Source organism: Hevea brasiliensis, chromosome 9 (assembly GCF_030052815.1).
Source record: "Hevea brasiliensis isolate MT/VB/25A 57/8 chromosome 9, ASM3005281v1, whole genome shotgun sequence".
Lineage (NCBI taxonomy): Eukaryota > Viridiplantae > Streptophyta > Magnoliopsida > Malpighiales > Euphorbiaceae > Hevea > Hevea brasiliensis.
In genome coordinates, this window is record NC_079501.1 from 71,369,206 (window position 1) to 71,377,933 (window position 8,728).

Genomic DNA, 8,728 nt, shown 5'->3' on the forward strand with positions numbered 1-8,728 from the left:
GCATACACGTCAACTACAAAGTATTGAAATAATTGACCTCCTCTTAAAAGCATTGTCGCTTTTAACAATCTTTGTTGGAAATGATAAGCATAGTATTCATACATTGTTACAAAATTTCAAGACTTGGACTTGTATAGTCAACATCTATATATTTAATATCTATTCTATATCCATCTTTTCCATAAGGAAAAAAAAGGATATTACATTGTGTTCGAGATCTGAGTCAGAATTAGATTTGAAAAATGTAAGGACCATTAGTTTTATTAATATCATGATATATGTTTCCTACCCATGGAAGTGAAAGAAAACATTGAATTGTAAAGCTGTATATTTTCCCTAAATTTCACAGTAATTGATCCTGATTCGTGATCCAAAAGGTAAGCCAAAAAAGCTGGAGGCTTCTTGAGAAAGGGTAATTTTATTTTTCCTTTCTACAATAAAGAGGGTACATTAGCCTTCTGCTATTGCAATCACTCCTTAAGCACTCAGCTACCAAAAAGAAAAAGAAGACCATAATAGCTACATTCATGTTGTGAGTAGCCTAAGTCAAGCCTTTTCAAATAATCTCCTATAAAAAAAATAAATTTAAAAGAAGAACATCTTTATGTTGAAGGAGGTATAGGATCTAGAAGAATGGTTAGAATGGTTACATACTATTTGGTTTCGCATGTACATTGACCAACGTAAGTAACAACATAAGTTAATTGCAAAAGCAATGTCGATGCTAATTGAAGGAAAATTGTTAAAGTTGATTGAATGAAAATTTCCTTTGGAATGATGTTTTTTCTTTACTTGCATACCCCTAAGTATAAATTCATAACTTCCATCAAGAGAAGATAGTGGCAACAATGATGATAAGGAAAAAAAATTCATTTATAAATTTCTAACATTCTCTATGGGAAGTATTTGCAACAAGAAAAACAGATGAGACAACTATATTTTTTTTGTTTGGTGGAGGATTTGAATCCTACATAGGTAAAAAAAAAAAAAAATCCTTCTTTCAACAAAGGCATCAAACAACAGGAGGAGGGAAAAAGTACCTCTATTAGAGTTATTAACCTCAATAATAACATCAAAAAAAATTAAGTTCATAGTCATTTAAGCTAGGCAAAGACATCTTATTGCATTGCAATGTCAAAAATCATTTAGCACATGAGTAAAGTAATATTTCTTCATGTTTAATAAGGTGTTTGGGTTAAATGTTTATCGTAACTGATGGAGGCTTCATATCCAACAACTACTCTAAACCTGTTTGGTAAACGTATCGAACAGCTGTTGTTTAGCTGATGCATACCTTGAACCGCTATATTTTAAAAAGTTGTAAAATTAAAGTTGTTCTCAACCAGTTGTTGTTGTTTCAAAATAAGAAAACCACTTTACCCTTTCTTATAATCTTTTTTATAGTATGAGGAATGAATAATACTCATTGTTTCTTATATTATTTAATTTTTATTTATCTATTTCAATAATAAAATAAATATGGTATAGTAAATAAAAAGTTATATATTTATTTGAATAATAAAATAAATGATATGATATAACAAATTAATAATTATACATTTATTTTAATAATAAAATAATATATATACCATTATTAGTCATTTTACATACCAGCAATAATAGCTAGATAAAGCTTTACCAAACACTTAGGTCTTGTTCGATAATATTTCCTGTTCTAGCAGCTGTTAGCTGTTTCAATAGCTGTCAGCTATTTATTAGTGGTTAGTTGTTAGATATTAGCTGTTAATGGCTATCTGTTTATATAGTAATTTAAAGTAGAAGTATTCAGTAAAATAAACTATTGAATAAGCTATTAAATACAAAAATAGTGGTATTAACTTTTCATGAGCCACTTCCTCAACCTCTAAGCACTATAATAAATATTACACTATCGAATAATATAACTAAGAGAAATAGTATCTTGAATAAAGTCAAAACACTAAATGTTATCTTTAGAGCTGTTGCCGAATAAAGCCTTAATATAAATTAGCTGCTATCAACTATCAACTAAAAGAAAAAGTTATCAGTTAGCAGTTATCAACTGTATCCAACAGCTAAATCAAAAAGACCCTAATCTATAATAAAATATCTAAGCAAGAGAAAATTTATGGACAACTACTAATTATTTTTTAATTACATTTTAAAAATGAATCACTGTTTAAAATATTAAAAAAAAGTAAAGCATACACAATGAAACTCTTATTCATAACAATTGCATAACCAAAAAAATCATTCACAAATTCCTTTTAACCATTTAAAAATTAAATTAGAGTCATATTTGAAATGGAATAAAATTTAATCAAAAGTAATTAGCTAAAATTTATTTTCCGTAAAAAAGTTTATTATTCATTATTTCCTATAAAAAAAATTTAATCAAATTTTTAAATGGTCAAAGTAAATAGCGAAACTAAAGGAAATATTTACCCAACAATAATAAGTTTGATTGCATTTAATTCCATAATAAAATACTTAAGCAAGTCGTATCGATCTTGAAAAAAATAGTTATCAATATCTAAAATATTACAGAAGAAAATAAGCAAAGAAGGCAAGCTAAACTTTGGTTTATAGTATTTGTATTAGAAAAAATAAATTAATAAGATAGTGAATTTTAAAATATTTATCCTAAATAAATTTAAATCTAAACTAAACTCAATGCTTTTTCTTTTATATATATATATATATATATATATATGGTTAAAATCTTTTGCCAAATTAAAAACAAAAATTAAATGTATTAAAAAAATATTCCTAAATTGATGTAACATCATTTCAAATTTAAATTATATCAAAAATAAAATCGAGTTTAAACTAAAAGTTTAAATGAAAAAATAAAAATTATTTATGATTCATTAATCCTCTTTAAAATTATCAGTCAAATTAAAAAAAATAAAACTAAAAATCGAAATAAAATAAATAATTGTCTTAAAGGACTTTTTAAGTCACAAATGCGCTATTAAAAAACAAAAAAAGCTTAAAAATGAAACTGTAATTTAAATATGTAAATATTTAAATTAAAATATTATTAAATAAAAAAATACATATGATTGAAATTTAGTTGGGCATGAGTCAGGTTGCCTGCAATAAAAAAATAATAAAACAAAAAAAAATCATTATTATGAAATCAAAAAATACATTAGTTATTTAAATGTGCGTATACATTTTTAAATTAAATTAAGAAATTAATATTAATAATAATTAATAATTTTTAAATTTAATTAATTAATAAAATACAATATTTATGCAAAGCATACCGAATGAAGAGAATGTTTTCATTGGTGGAGATTTGAATGGACATGTAGGAAGTGATAGGCAAGGTTATGAGAATGTTCATGGAGGTTTTGGTTTTGGCAGTCGAAATGAGGAGGGAAAAAGCATCCTGGATTTTGCTATGGCATACGACCTAATACTAGCAAATACCTACTTTATAAAAAGAGAGTCACATTTAGTGACTTTTAAAAGTGGGCAACATAGAAGCCAAATCGACTTCCTCTTAACCAGGAAGACAAATAAAGCTCTATGCAAGGATTGCAAGGTCATTCCAGGAGAGGCTTTAACAAGTCAACATAGGTTGGTGGTCTTGGATGTCAAGTTTAGGAACAATTCAAGTAAGGTCAGAAGAAATAGTATAGCTCAAACAAAGTGGTGGGAGTTCAAAGGAGTAAAGCAAGTGAAGTTCAAAAATGAGCTTCTTGAGTCCGAAGTATGGAAGCTAGATATGGAGGCCAATGATGTGTGGATACAGATGGCATCAAAGATTAGAGAAGTAGCTAGAAAAGTACTTGGAGAGTCTAAAGGACATGGACCACCCTTAAAAGAGAGATGGTGGTGGAATGAGGAAGTACAAAAGGCAGTGAAGAGAAAAAGGGAATGGTATAGGAAATTACCTAAATGTGATAATAATGAGGCATATGAACAGTACAAGATAGCAAAGAAAGAGGCAAAAAAGGAAGTTAGTCAAGCAAGAGCACAGGCCTTTGGAAAGTTATATGAGAAACATGGAACTAAAGAAGGGGAGAAAGATATTTATAGATTAGCAAGGAGTAGAGAAAGGAAATGTCAAGATCTCAATCAAGTTAGGTACATTAAGGATAAAGAAGGAAAAGTGTTGGTGAAAGATGAGGACATTAAAGAAAGATGGAGAAATTATTTTAATGATCTCTTTAATAATAGTCAAAATGGAAATAGCGTGAATATAGATTTTAGAACAATAGAAAAGAATGTAAATTATACTAGAAGGATTAGATCTTTAGAAGTAAAGGAAGCACTTAAGAGAATGAAAGTGGGTAAAGCCTGTGGACCCGATGAAATACCAATTGAAGTGTGGAAGAATTTGGGAGATATGGGAGTGGCATGGTTAACTAAATTATTTAATAAGATTCTAAACTCAAAGAAAATGCCTGATGAATGGAGGAAGAGTATTTTAGTACATATTTTTAAAAATAAGGGAGACATACAGAGTTGCTCAAACTATAAGGGAATTAAACTCATGAGCCATACTATGAAGTTGTGGGAGAGAGTTGTGGAGCATCGACTACGTCATGATACTTCTATCTCTCTCAATCAATTTGGTTTCATGCCCGGTCGTTCAACTATGAAAGCGATCTTTCTCATTAGAAGCTTGATGGAGAAATATAAAGATGTGAAGAAAGATCTACACATGGTTTTTATTGATTTGGAGAAGGCTTATGATAGTGTTCCAAGAGAGGTCTTATGGAATGTGTTAGAACAAAAGAGGGTATCTATTAGGTACATACAAGTATTGAAAGATATATATGAAGGAGCAACTATTATTGTGAGCACAGTGGGAGGGGACACAAGAGATTTTTCGATCCCAATTGGATTACACCAAGGATCAGCCATAAGCCCTTACCTTTTTACATTAGTTTTAGATGAACTGACGAAACATATACAAGAGAGTATTCCTTGGTGCATGATGTTTGCGGATGATATTGTTCTGATAGATGAGACACGAGAAGGAGTCAATAGGAAGCTAGAACTTTGGAGAAGTACTCTAGAGTCAAAGGGTTTTAAGTTAAGTAGAACGAAGACAGAATACATGCATTGCAAGTTCAGTGAAGGCCAAACTGGTGATAGGGAAGGAGTTAGTTTGAATGGAGTGGTACTGTTCCAAAGTAATCACTTTAAATATCTAGGCTCAGTCCTTCAAGTAGATGGGGGATGTGAGGAGGATGTTAGTCATAGGATTAAAGCCGGATGGTTGAAGTGGAGACGTGCCACGAGAGTTTTATGTGATCGTAAGATTCCCAATAAATTAAAAGGAAAATTTTACTGCATGACCATACACGGCTATGTTATATTGTAGTGAGTGTTGGGCACTGAAAGAGTCGTATGCATCTAAGTTAAGAGTTGCAGAGATGAGAATGTTAAGGTGGATGAGTGGCCATACTAGACTAGATAAAGTCCGTAATGAAAGTATTAGAGAAAAGGTAGGAGTGGTGCCAATTGAAGATAAGTTGAGAGAAGGGAGATTAAGGTGGTTTGGTCATGTGAAGCGTAGACATACGGAGGCTCCAGTTAGACAAGTAGAGCACATTAGGTTAGAGGATAGAAAGAAAAAAAGAGGTAGACCTAAATTGACTTGGAGGAGAGTAGTACAACATGACTTAGAAGTATTACACATTTCTGAGGATTTAACCCAAAATCGTTTAGAGTGGAAAAAGCGAATCTATATAGCTGACCCCAAATTTTTGGGATAAAGGCTTAGTTGAGTTGAGTTAATAAAATACAATATTTAAGTGGTATAATTAGAATATAAAATAAAAATTATTATGAATAATTTAATTTATTTTCTTAACAATTTGAAATGTTAATTATTTTTGAGAAAGAATATTTTTCCCTCAATAAATGCATCTTATTTTAAAAAAAAAAAAATTTAAAAAGGCCCACCCAAGTCTCATAAGCTATACATATGTATCACTTCCATACTCCAAACCCCAGCCATATGTCAGTCTACCAACTCATGCGCATTATATTTGCTAACCAAATTATCCTCCCACTCAACCACTGGAGACAATGACCACTTACTTCTACCCAACTCGCAAATCTCATACCTTCTCACCCAAGCTCCTTATCCACAACCCACAACCCAAACCTCTTCCCAAACTATAAACCACTACCATCTCGCTGCATTTTCAAATTCCAATGTCACACCCTACCCCTTCGTAAGGCATAACATGATCACGTAGTATACCTAATGAATTACCAACTTCGTCTCCTGATAACCCATTAAATACACTACAAGGGATTTTAAAACTTTTCTTACTTCTTTTTACAGTGGTGAGCACTATTTATAAGTGTTAAAAATTTTTTTGAACTGAAGTGAAATAGCTAACACATTTGAATAACTAATAATTTCTGCAAAAATTTTGGCTGAGTGCCTTCTGTATTTTGAATAAATAGTTCTTCAAAAACCTGTAAAAAACACTTCAAATATTTGGTTCAACCCCCACACTCCAATATTCAATCAACACAATAAGTTTCTCAACAATTGTCAACTCAAATCCACAATAATTTTTCAGTGTTTTCAAAAGCTAAGATAAAAGAAATATATCATAATATTTACAAACCAAAATAATTTACAAATTTAGTTTACAACTTTAATGTACAATTTTAATTTACAACTGCTTAAAACCAAGAATAATATATACATATAGTGAACATACATTACAATACAAAATGCAAAATATGATATACTCAATATACCCAATGAACTCTCACTGAAGCACTAGCAGCCTAGTCTGCTGCCCTGTCAGTCTATCTACCTGCGACAGCAATGAAAAGCTATCACTGAGCCAATGTCTCAGTGGTGCATAACATTAATAAAATACAACTTTAAATTACAAATCATCAGTCATATAAATAATGGATACTTAAAACCATAGTTAAATTCAAAGACAGTGAATGTCAATAAGAATTTAAACTCCATTTCACAATATCACAATAAATATCAATAAATCATACACACACAGCTTAATCATGTTGCCAAAGTTCAATTCATCCCAAAAGCCGATGGCTAGTGAGGAATTCAATTCATCCCAAAAGTCGATGGCTAGTGAGGAATAACATAGCTAGCTAGCAATACTATGAGTACTCATTCTATTCGTCCTCAATAGGTACACACCTCAACACTTCAGTCAGAGAGGGAATTCAATTCATCCCACTAGACAAGCTAGCGAGGAATTCAATCAATATACATGATAGTTGTGGTTTCAAACCATTTACAATGCTTTTCAATCAATAAGTATCCATCAAATATCATTCAAACAATTTTTCACAATTTAAAACAATGATATGCAAATAGTCATAATTTATTTCAATTGAAAATTTAAAAGAAATAACTATTGTACACAAACCTCTAATAACTGTCTCTTGGCCCTGACTCAGTGTGTCCTTCCCCTTCCCTGAGTCTTTGCTAACTGAAACACATAATTTGAAGTGTTTCAGTACTCATTTAAACTGTCTCTAAGAATAAAACTTAATAATTAACTTATTAAATTCTATTATTTTCTTAGTCAACCTAAGATTTTGACCCTCGATGCACTCTAGGTGAATTAGGTTTTAATGTTACCAATATGTCACATTTGTAAACTTTTAGTATTGGTACATATTACCAAATTCATTTCTAAGTATGTTGCATTTTATTACAATTTGCCGAATTTCGGTATACTAATTTGACCTAGCTGGATGACCTAGTTCCCTTGGTTTTCGGGTTTCGGTCAAAACTACAAACATGTAGGTCTATGTCTTATTGCACGTAGGGCAAAATTTCAGGTCATTCTGAGTTGTATAGACCAAGTTATGCTCAATTTACCAATGCTGGACAGAATGCACCAAAAAGGTAACTTTAGGTCATTTTTAGGTCACTTTTGGTTCGGCCAGTTTTTTGATCTGAATTTGTGCAAGCTATTTAGCTTAGTTATGGCCATTTTTGGGCTTTGGTGTCTTCATAAGAATTGTAGATATATGTCTCAGCTATTCATGGTAAAAATTTCAAGTCAATTGGACTTGTTTTGAGTGAGTTATGGCAAAAAAACTAACTACTGCCCAAATGGTCAATTTTCAGGCTTTCAAAGCATTAATCCGGATTTGGTCATTTTTCAAGTCACCTTCTAAGCAGAATTTTGGTAAGCTTCCTTCATGAAAGTTGGCACATTTTGTGCCTAGTTTCACCTCCAATTGGTCTCATACTAATTGGAGCCACACACTTAAGGTTCTAAGCCAAAACATACACTGCCCTATTGTACATTGTTCACCCTTTACCAATTACATATCCTATGCTTACCAAGTCACTCTTCCATGCCAATTCTGGTTTGTACCATAACATTAACACATTTAGCAACTCATTTTTGGTCATTTTGGCGGCTTATAACCATTCTCAATATGCACACTATAACCCAGAATTTTCCAAGTCCAATTACAACAATTAAACACATGAATGCACCTCATTTACATGTCCAAATTCAAACCTTAATACACACATACATGCTGCCATCCATAATAACATAACTCAACAATATAATTCCATAAACCAACCCATGAAACAACACATTTTGATCTTCTTCATAAGGCTGCCACAAGTTTATACATACCCATCAATTTCCACTTTCACTTTTCAAGCTTACAATTCAAACCTTACATATAGAATTCAACTTCAATACAATTAAACATTTAAATCATCATTTAAACCACTATTTACATACAAGAAAAA